Genomic DNA, 9,916 nt, shown 5'->3' with positions numbered 1-9,916 from the left:
TTGGCTTATCTAAAATGGTTAGGTGAAAGCTCTCGAATGCGACTGTTAGGTTGGCTTTAATTGCGTCTACATGCCTACCACTGTCACGATGTTGGAATACTTTTTAAAGAATGTAAATTAAGATTGGTAAGCAAAAACAAATGCACCGCAGTGGCTATGCTGTAAACTGAAGGGCTACGTTCTGTACAGTCGTCTGCTAAGAGATGCTACCAGTAGGTGTTAGTAACAGGGAGCTGCGATGCATATTGGGAAGCAACAAAGGGAGGATCTCTGTTTATTGTGTATAGGATGTTGCCATCGGTTTCTACGCAATGTCTTCTGCACCCGTTTTTGCTAGTGTTTAAGTCACGAGACTCTCTCCACCGTATAATGACAAGCAATAGGGACATTCGTGTCTCACGTATCAGTGTCACTATCAGATTTGAGTTTTATTACACTGTATGTTGTTTATTTATCAGAACAACAATCACAAGGAATGATACATGTTCGACGATGGACTTCTAAGAGGCTCAACGATCCCTTTCTGACAACATGTATGAACATACGTCATCTAAATCAATGGATAACGAAGAGTTACTCGGCAAGAGAACTTGATTTGGCAACTAGCTTCTCTGTGGGGATGAACCACGTTTCACTTAATGTACTTTTTGACTATATAGTGCGGATGTTCCTACTGTACTTGGTGGCAACGGATTCCACTCTATGATAGTTCTAGGATAGTATGAATATTTGAACACATTGTATAATTCACCGAGCAATGAATCGATTGTAATGATATTTTGTATGTCTGTGGGCCTTAGGGAGACAAAGGGTCAACGTCAATTATGCGCCACCTGGAGGTTCTCCTTGGTATTGTGGCGGCACTGTTTTTGTACCTGACATATTTTGGCCTTGATACCTTTGTGGCAGATAGCTTTCGATGTCAGGAAAAAGTGGCGCTGCAGCTTGCTTTAGTTTGCTTGACTGCCCACTTTAAGCCACTCGATATAACGCAATACAACACTTCAATGAAATATCTTTTTCTCCTGTATCATGTATTTTTGTAACGTACATGTTATGTTATGATTTTCTTCTTTCAAAAGTTGCCGGCTGTGGTGTATTCTACCCGCCAATACCGCGGGCAAAGAGTCTGATGCGCACCAGAGGGCACCCTCACTACACCTTGTTGTATGGTTCTGAAAAATACAAATAGCACAAAAATATCGCAAACTTTAAGTTTCATCAACCATGTAGTCTGTTATCACGTATCAATTGTATTGTTATACATTTCCGTTGTTTTTTTAATGATTGGCATCGTGTGTTATATCGTTTGTTATTGTCACACCTTTGTGCAATGCCAATACTATACGTATGCAATTGATAATTTGATAACGAAATTTAGAATATGATTAAGATTCCGATGTTCTTGAAATTATGCACATTGTATATGTAAGGCAAGGTATGAAATGTCGCATTGAAATAGTTGTGCGTGGTGTTTTTAACTGCTTTAAAAAAAGACAGCGTAAAGTAAAAATGGCGTTGTGGACTGAACTGAAACTGTTTTTACAAATTAATAAATAAATAAACGTACATGATGACGAAAAGCACATACTGTGTTTGTATTGAATCTTAATCTTCATATTTCATACGATACATCTAAGGGGGGCGAATCGAGCACGTAAACAGCCGTGTTAGAAAACTTGTTAGAAGGGGTGCCTCGAGCACGTAAACTGTAACAAGACACCAAGGTGTATAATAAGCCACTGCCTTTTGGCACTAGACCAAGATGGCTACCATGGCGTTGCCATGCCAACGTCGCGTCACAAAGCCTACGACATTCTCTTTCAGATAGTGTAAATTTACTGTGTAAACAAGAAACTACGTACAAGCTTGCTTCGTCACGTTCTTGTTGCTGATTTCTTTAAAAAATCCACACTTTCTGAGGAGAACTAAAGCTAAATCTGCCGACATATGGTCGGGAAAGGAGCCTTCCTTGTAGGGATTCTCCTGCTCCTGACGCAAACGACAACAGTCGCAGGTACGTAAAGTAGGACAATTTTCTTCCGTGTGGATGATGTGAGTTACAGTGGCTCTGCTATGGTCTGGGCCTATCAAATTACCGAGTGTGTGTGAAGGCCCTCCGCACTATGTTCAATGACGTTATAAAACGTCCTTGCTATTTTGAAGAATATGTACATGTACACATTTCGATTTGTGTGTGTTTGTGGTGTGGTTCGCTGTGTGTGTGTGTAGTGTAGCCTGACTAAAATCGCGCCCCTAGCGGCCGGCCCTACGATTGCCGCCCCCCTATATTTCTCTTCCGAATTATTCGAACTGTAAATCTAAACAATTGGCTTACCTGTGCAATGTTTATATGAATAAAGATCAGTGGGTACTAAAATTATGTTTAACTTATTGCTCTTAGTCAATAGATCAGCATTTTCTCTTTTCTGGAAATTGTTGAATGGCTTCGTGTAATTTCATGATGAAAATTTTCTGAATGGAAGGTGCGGTGTTTTTTTTTTCACTTTCGGAAAAATAGGAGCTACTGCGATTCTAATGACCAATTAGTTATGCATAGGAGCTCCTGTGGAAGAGTATATTATTCTATATGGGCCCGGGGCATATTGGGCAAGCTCCGTTTTTTCCTGGAATCAATTCACAAGTTACTGTTAAACTGTTCCATTTTTGCGGGGGGTGATTTGAAACAGTCCAATGTTGCGTGGGAAGGGGTATGGCTGAAATATGCTGTATTTGCTCTTAAGCAAATGTCGGCCTTTCTAGTCCGTAAGCTTGTAGATGTAGGTATGCATATTTGTTTTAATGATTTTAGCATGTAAGTTACATATGTAATATATATATACTTTGTGATGTGTAATCTAGTCTATGTTAAAGTTTGAGTGTTTGAACTTTGGAAGACTAATCTTATAGGATATTGCATATAAAAGAAAGGAAATAAGTGGTATAATTGTAGAGTATAAATGTTTCATCGTTACTTTTAGGACAGTTTTGTTCACTCACTACTTTTCTTTTCCCTGGAAGTGTACATATAGAACTAGCCATGACAGACCAGCTGACGGAGGTACAGGTTACGGAGATAAGGGAAGCCTTCTCTTTGTTCGACACAGACGGGAAGGGCTGTATCGCCACCGCGGATCTGGGAACTGTCATGGCGTCGCTGGGTCAGAACCCTACTGCAGCTGAGATTCGAGTATGACCTTTGTCATTACCATATCTGCTTGGTTATCAGAGTTCCTTGCACGCAACTAAGAGATACTTATCTACCAACGCTACAATAGTCATTCTGTTACTGTTCCCAATACTGATAAGTTCTACTTCCCACTGCCAGGTGGCGCTGCAGTGGAAATAATGTGACTAAGTTTTAATCCCCCCCCCCCCACCGCATGACGGTTCATGACTGGAATAGATACTTAATTCACCTAGCGCATGTATCTCTTAATTCTGCATAGAACTTACCTTCTTATCTCATTCGATGGAGAACCGAAACGGCAAGCCAATTCGAATCCTGTCAGAATGTGGCCAAAAGAATATCTGGAATGCAGTGAGAATCTCTAGAATACACTACGAATTCCCAGGAATAGAAAAGAATTTTCATTCTGACGGCATTCCGGCTCATTCCTTCTCGTGTGAAGGGGATATAAGGTCCATTTGGAATTCCCACCCGAATGTAGCACGAATTTTGCAAATAAATTTACTTCATTCCGGCTGGTTCTGCTTGATTCCTGCTAATTCGATTTCAGTGTGAAGGCCCTATAAGCAGATGACTTTTTCGTCTAGCACATGCCATTTTGACTCATATTAGGCTACAATTATACCGGTTTTATCCAGGATATGGTGAAAGAGGCTGACGCGGACGGAAATGGAACCATAGATTTCCCACAATTCCTCAGTATGATGGCGCGAACTCTGGAGACTGACGCCCACGAGGAGCTGAAGGAAGCGTTCGCGGTTTTCGACAGGGTACTGTAGGTGTAAATGGCATTTTAGTGCGATGGTTTTATGTTCTCGGTTTTCGCGGTGAGTATTTCACCAAGAGAACTCAAAACCACGGCGAACATTTGTACTTCTCCTTTTGCCCACCCATCCCCTTGTCTGCATGTACATAACAATATCTACATACCTTTTTTGAAAAGTGTGACACTTAATCAATATATACAGAATGGTGACGGTTTCATCAGTATGGTGGAGCTGCGGCACATCCTGATGAACACGGGAGAGAAGCTGACAGATGAGGAGATGGAGGAGATGATGCGGGAGGCTGACCTTGATGGAGATGGGAAGGTCAGGGGCAATGTTGTCCTTATAAGATACTTTATTACACGGTAATTGTACATGATACAATGCATTTAAATTCGCGGTGGTTTTAAGATCGCGGTAGCACCATGCACTGTAGTCTCTTACTGCCATGTAAAAATGTTCACGGTGGTTTCAAGTTCGCGCGAGATCGCGGTGAAGCGGCCACCGCGAAAGCCGGCCGCGAAATTAAACCACCGCGAAAGTTTCTGCATTCACAGTATGCTCCAAAACGTAACGAAATTCAAATTAAAGCTCCATTTCTCTCCATATAGCTCAACTACGAGGAGTTCGTGAAAGTGATGAATGCCCAATAGTCATAGAGTTATCGACAACATCACTTCAAGCCGCCATCTTGTTCCGAGGAAAATCACCAGAGCAGGACGATGTCATTTGTTGTACATATACGAACCAGAAGAAAATGAAGTCCATTTTATATAATATACAAGAGTGCTCTTAATATGCAAGTTGTTTACCGTGTTTTCAATCTAGTCACACGACGGATTGCTTGCATGTATAATGACAGCCACACGCAAAAAGTGTACAACAAAAAGGGGGAAGAGGCATGTATACGTAAACAGTAGATCTAGCGATAGCATAGCTCCAGATGTTTTGTTTATCCAAGTGTTCCCTTGTATGCAATAGTACTTAACATTTCACATGTAACACTATCGAAATACTGCGTTTAGCCAATGTGGGTACGAGGAACATGCAAATAAAAGATTATCATGCTGTCCTGCGTTGTAACTTCGTAATCTGCATCTTCTTTTGTATCTTCAGTTATATTGTCTGTGTCTTGAATTATTGATAGCAACGGTATTTTCTTTCGATCAAAAGGCATTCGCAGAATTTGCCTGTATGCAAATTTTGATACCATGATTTGCTTTCGACTTCTGTGCTGGTAGCAAGGAACCTTAATATACAGATATGTACTGATAATGTACATGTACATTGTTCAAATAAAAATTCGGGTTATCCCTAGAGAATAGAAACTATTGCAGTGTACGAAAATACTTTTATCTAAGTGATACCAAAGCCGATAGAAAATACATTTAACCTCGGCGAAACACCGCATTACTCGAATATATTCATTCGAGTTATAGAATAGTTGACGGCTCTCTTTGAAAAGAAACCTTCATTAAACCTGAACACACCAAAGAAGTGGTCAAGTGACTGACGTATACTACTACTATAATATTACTGTCCGTCGGTCTATACAGAATATGACTCTGGTCAAAGGAACTAAACGACAATATATAACCGGCAATACGTATTTGCTATATATAGATATATTCAGTGCCATTAAATGCTGCGTCATACACATAATGGGTACAGAAGAGACAAATTTAGACGGTAGGTAACGCCCTGTTCGCTATTGAATCACTTATAAAGAATGACCCCTGACCTCCAGTCACCCTTTGACTTCATTTATAATACCAGTAGTAACCACAACAGTGCAGGTAGTCATTTAGCCAGAGCAAAGACCGTCACGGTGTCGTCATTTGGAACATTCCAGCCTCCACGTTTTGAACTTTCAAGAAGAGAAACTCATAAAGACAGCCGAAACAAAGGTACCTAACTGTTGAGTTTTGTGAGGTTTGGAGAAACATCAAATGCGTTTTAATAGTATTAGTTGCTAAGGTAGACACAGCACTGTGGTGTCCAACTCACTAGACTTTGTCAGAGAAATGCCCAAGAGTCAAAAGTATCTATCTCCGATGACGTTCTCATTTTAACCAATCAACCAAAAGGAACACGCATGTCTACAATGGGGTTCTGATCTCCATCCTATGATATTTGGTAGCTTAAGGTCTCTGCAGTCGCAAGATATGGGAGACCTCTGCCTGGTTGGTGATGCTAATGGGGATTAGGGCGATTCAGTCCTTTAATTATTCATCCAGTCAACTCTACTCGACAACCTGGTCAATTCGACCAGCGTTAGAATCAGAGCTAGGGCTATGGTAAGGGTCAGGGTTATAGTATTGGGCCGATTTGGCATGATTAGCCAACAGTTGAATACATCGTTAGATAAGAATCAGTTTTCTTCAGTGTCAGTTGGAGCAAGTCTTGTTGTAAATGTCGTTGTCCGTTTGCAATTGTAAGGTGGGACATATTTACATAGCAACGTTTTTCTACTTCATCTTTTGCATGGCTTAGAGAAATTAGGTGCTCGGTAGAAGTAAAGGTAACGGCAGTCCAAAAACCATTTTGTGGCAGTAAGGAATTTGATTGTTAAATCCACTGAGTCTAGGGCACGGCACTGGAAGGAGGAGCCCATCCCTCTTCTTCCACCACCTTTTACCTCCTCAACCAAAGCTAGGTATTCATTTTTATACATGAAGTGAGAAAGGTCGTATAAAGTGACTTTCTCAAGGGAACAACCCCTGGCAGAGAATACCATGAATCGTTCCATCTCTATCAAAAGTCCGATAGCCTAGCCACTTGGCCGTTCGACGCCACTTCAGTAAATGCCCAGTAACCGACTCAAAATATGAAAAATTGGACCCTTACTTAGCCTTTAGTTGTCTTACTCCCAGGAGGGAAGAATGTTTTCAAGACAATTATCACTAAGACATATAACAGCACCATTAGACATTTGCATGATTACCAAACCGGTACATCAAGATTTTTCCAGCATTTTGTAACTAGCTGAAGCTTTGAGGAGTTAGTCCGACTAGTAGCACAGGGCAGACACATCTCTCGCCAACTGTTTCACGGGTATGTTTTCTAAAGTACAGCTTTTCTTCATTCACATTCATTTGTTCCAACAGAAAGTGCCTGAGGTTGTGTGGGTTTAGCAACTGAACCAAAATTTAGTTTGTTTGCTTCCTAGCCATTGGCAAGTTTTTTACAAGCACGAATGTTGTTTTCAGACTTTATATTTGGTATGTTATTTTTAATTAACAGTTTTTTGTCGCACCTAGATTAGACATGGCAGCTCAACTGACACAGGAGCAGATCGCTGACTTTAAAGAGGCCTTCTCTATGTTCGACAAAGACGGTGTTATCACTATAAAGGAGCTGGGGACTGTCATGAGATCGCTGGGTCAGAATCCAAATCAAGCTGAACTTCAGGTACGTAATCAGTATCTGATATTATAATACCAGTATGTAACTTTGTAGACACATTCACCTACACAGAGCCTACTCCACGGCCTTGACGAAACTCTGCTAAACTGGTCTGAAGTTTCTACTTTATGGGCGTTGCCTCTAATTAGCTGTCAGCCATTCAGAGAATGGCCTACATATTTCAGGTAAAGCCGATTCTCAGATTGGCTCATGTTCATGCTGCATATGTACCAAAAATATGCTATATTCAGGAAAAAAAGTTGCGATCAGACATTTAGTGTGAACAGAGAAAATGTGAAACTGGTATGAACTGCAATTATAGAATGATTGTACACCGACATATGTCATTTTGTAGGACATGATAAACGAGGTAGACGCGGACGGAAACGGAACCATAGACTTCTCAGAATTCCTCACCATGATGGCGCGGAAGATGGGGGAAACCGACTCAGAGGAGGAGATTAGGGAAGCATTCCGGCATTTCGATAAGGTACGGGTATTGTTTTTCAAAGGTTGCGCTTGTATGTCCGTAACATTTGACACATAAATACAATGTACACTCTCCAATGTTGTCAATGTGAACCATCTTAAATCCCTCTGTTATGTTCGGAATGAGATATATACTTAAGAAAAGACCTAAAGTTCAGAAGCTGATGAATGCTAGCTCTGTCACATATATTGTTTAAACACGTCCACTATAGTTTTTCAGTTGGTTCTCTTGTCTGTCTTGGTTCTCTTGTTCAATCAGAAATGGTGATAGGATTTTCTCTGACACGACACAGCCGATGTAGGCTGGGTACCATCCTCCACTGGCTCACTCTTTTCATCTTCTAACCACCGAGAGGAAAAACTGAGCCAGTGGTTACCACAGAGGATGGTACCCAGGCAACATCCAAAGATAGCACACTCAGTTTTCTTGCTGAAACATTACAGGATTGCAACGGCTACATCAACCGTTCGGAGCTTAAGCAAGTGATGTCCAACCTGGGAGAGAAGCTGACAGATGAAGAGCTGGATGAGATGATCCTAGAGGCCGACATTGATGGAGATGGGCAGGTCAGACTTTGCTTTCTGTCACCTAAATGGTTTAATGCAGTAAATTTTATGCACAATTAACGATGTGATAACCCTGCACCCTTACTAAGCTAGATGTGGAAGTGTAGCCAACACACATCAGGAGCTTAGATTGAAGTTTATAAAATTTCAGTAACGTAAACACTATGAAAATATATAGTACATGTTATTACCAACCGGTGGTAGAAAGCCTAGGACTCATTGAAGTTGAATTTGACTGAATGTTTGTCTGAAAAAAAATCAAATTCATATTGTTCTCTTTTTATTTCCTTTTTAGATCAACTACGAAGAGTTCGTGAAGATGATGATGTCAAAATGAAGCAACCAATCAGTTCATCAGCTTTAATTTCTAGGCATAAGATACGCACTTAATTGGACCATGTAGTAATATCAATAACTCTCTTCACATCACTGTTTCTCATTTGCCTGGTTTCGTGCTTGAACGGTGAAATGTACTTTATTTCGGCACATTGCTCGTCATTTCTGCATTAAAACTATTGCCAAGGTGTCTGTAATGGTATGGTATAGTAGTGTAACTAGTAGGATAGTTTTAAGATTGTTTACTTGCTAGGTAACACTCCCCTTTCTTATTGTATTGTGTACTTTAACAGGAAATGATATTTTTAATTGAAGCAAATAAAATGGAGCATGCGAATTGATCCGTTCTTGATTTGATCCAAGTCTTTTATAGGTCATTTCGTGTTTGATAGAGATGGGTAGGTTACGCCCTGTTCGCTTTTGAATCTCTTGCAAAGAATGACCCCTGACCTCCAGCTACCCTTTGCCTTCATTGGGTATTATCATATAGCCAGATGGAGTTGGCCAATCAGAGGCCCCCATTTCCCATGGGTTATCAGGCAGTAACCTCAAAAGTGGTCGGTTATTCTAATAACCGACCACTTTTTGGACCGCACCATTATACAGGGGACAGTCATGAATTTTTTTTGTACTGTTGTTTGTGTGTAAACCATGCATAACTGTCAAAAATATTATGATTGATTGGTTATGTTAATTTGGGCTCCACATGGGGAATATAGGGATACTTGAAAAGGAATTATGCTGATTTTACACATTTTCATTATGGCTTTCTAACGTGATTAAGCCGGTACCTTCCTAAATCACTTCATATATACGTACTTTGTCGTGCCCAAGTGAAAAGGCTCTGCATGGGGGGTACCAGGACTCCACTTAATACATGTAGTTTGTATTGCAAATAAGCCACATGTTGATGCTGATATGCTATCTCACAAACAGATGATTAGTTAAAATTATTAGTTAAATGATGATGATGAAATAGTTTAATGTTTGCATTATATATAGACACTATTGTACAATATATATATTGCAAATGTATTTTTATGTAATGTATTAAAGTGTTTATTTGTTATAAAGGAATTTGTGTGAAATAACTGTCAGTTGGATAGGCTATATGATAATAACGTTAATGCCCCGCCTTATCCTCGGTGTATATGGTGAGATA

At 40.2% G+C, this 9,916-nt stretch overlaps 2 pseudogenes across 1 annotated transcript in view; both read left to right on the top strand.

Annotated features, from left to right (window-relative positions):
• Positions 1 to 4,938, top strand: part of LOC118427677 — a 35,058-nt pseudogene extending 30,120 nt beyond the window's left edge.
• An 801-nt stretch (positions 4,939 to 5,739) lies between these two features.
• LOC118426946 overlaps positions 5,740 to 9,916 on the top strand; it is a 15,401-nt pseudogene continuing 11,224 nt past the window's right edge. Inside the window, exons 1-5 of the transcript XR_004832495.1 lie at positions 5,740 to 5,864; positions 7,218 to 7,368; positions 7,718 to 7,852; positions 8,296 to 8,418; positions 8,714 to 8,756. The product of XR_004832495.1 is annotated as a calmodulin-like protein 12 (transcript). The remainder of the gene's footprint in view (positions 5,865 to 7,217; positions 7,369 to 7,717; positions 7,853 to 8,295; positions 8,419 to 8,713; positions 8,757 to 9,916) is intronic.

The sequence above is a fragment of the Branchiostoma floridae genome, chromosome 12 (genome assembly GCF_000003815.2).
Source record: "Branchiostoma floridae strain S238N-H82 chromosome 12, Bfl_VNyyK, whole genome shotgun sequence".
Lineage (NCBI taxonomy): Eukaryota > Metazoa > Chordata > Leptocardii > Amphioxiformes > Branchiostomatidae > Branchiostoma > Branchiostoma floridae.
The sequence above is the reverse complement of the archived record's forward strand: the minus strand, read 5'-3'. Positions and strand labels throughout refer to the sequence as shown.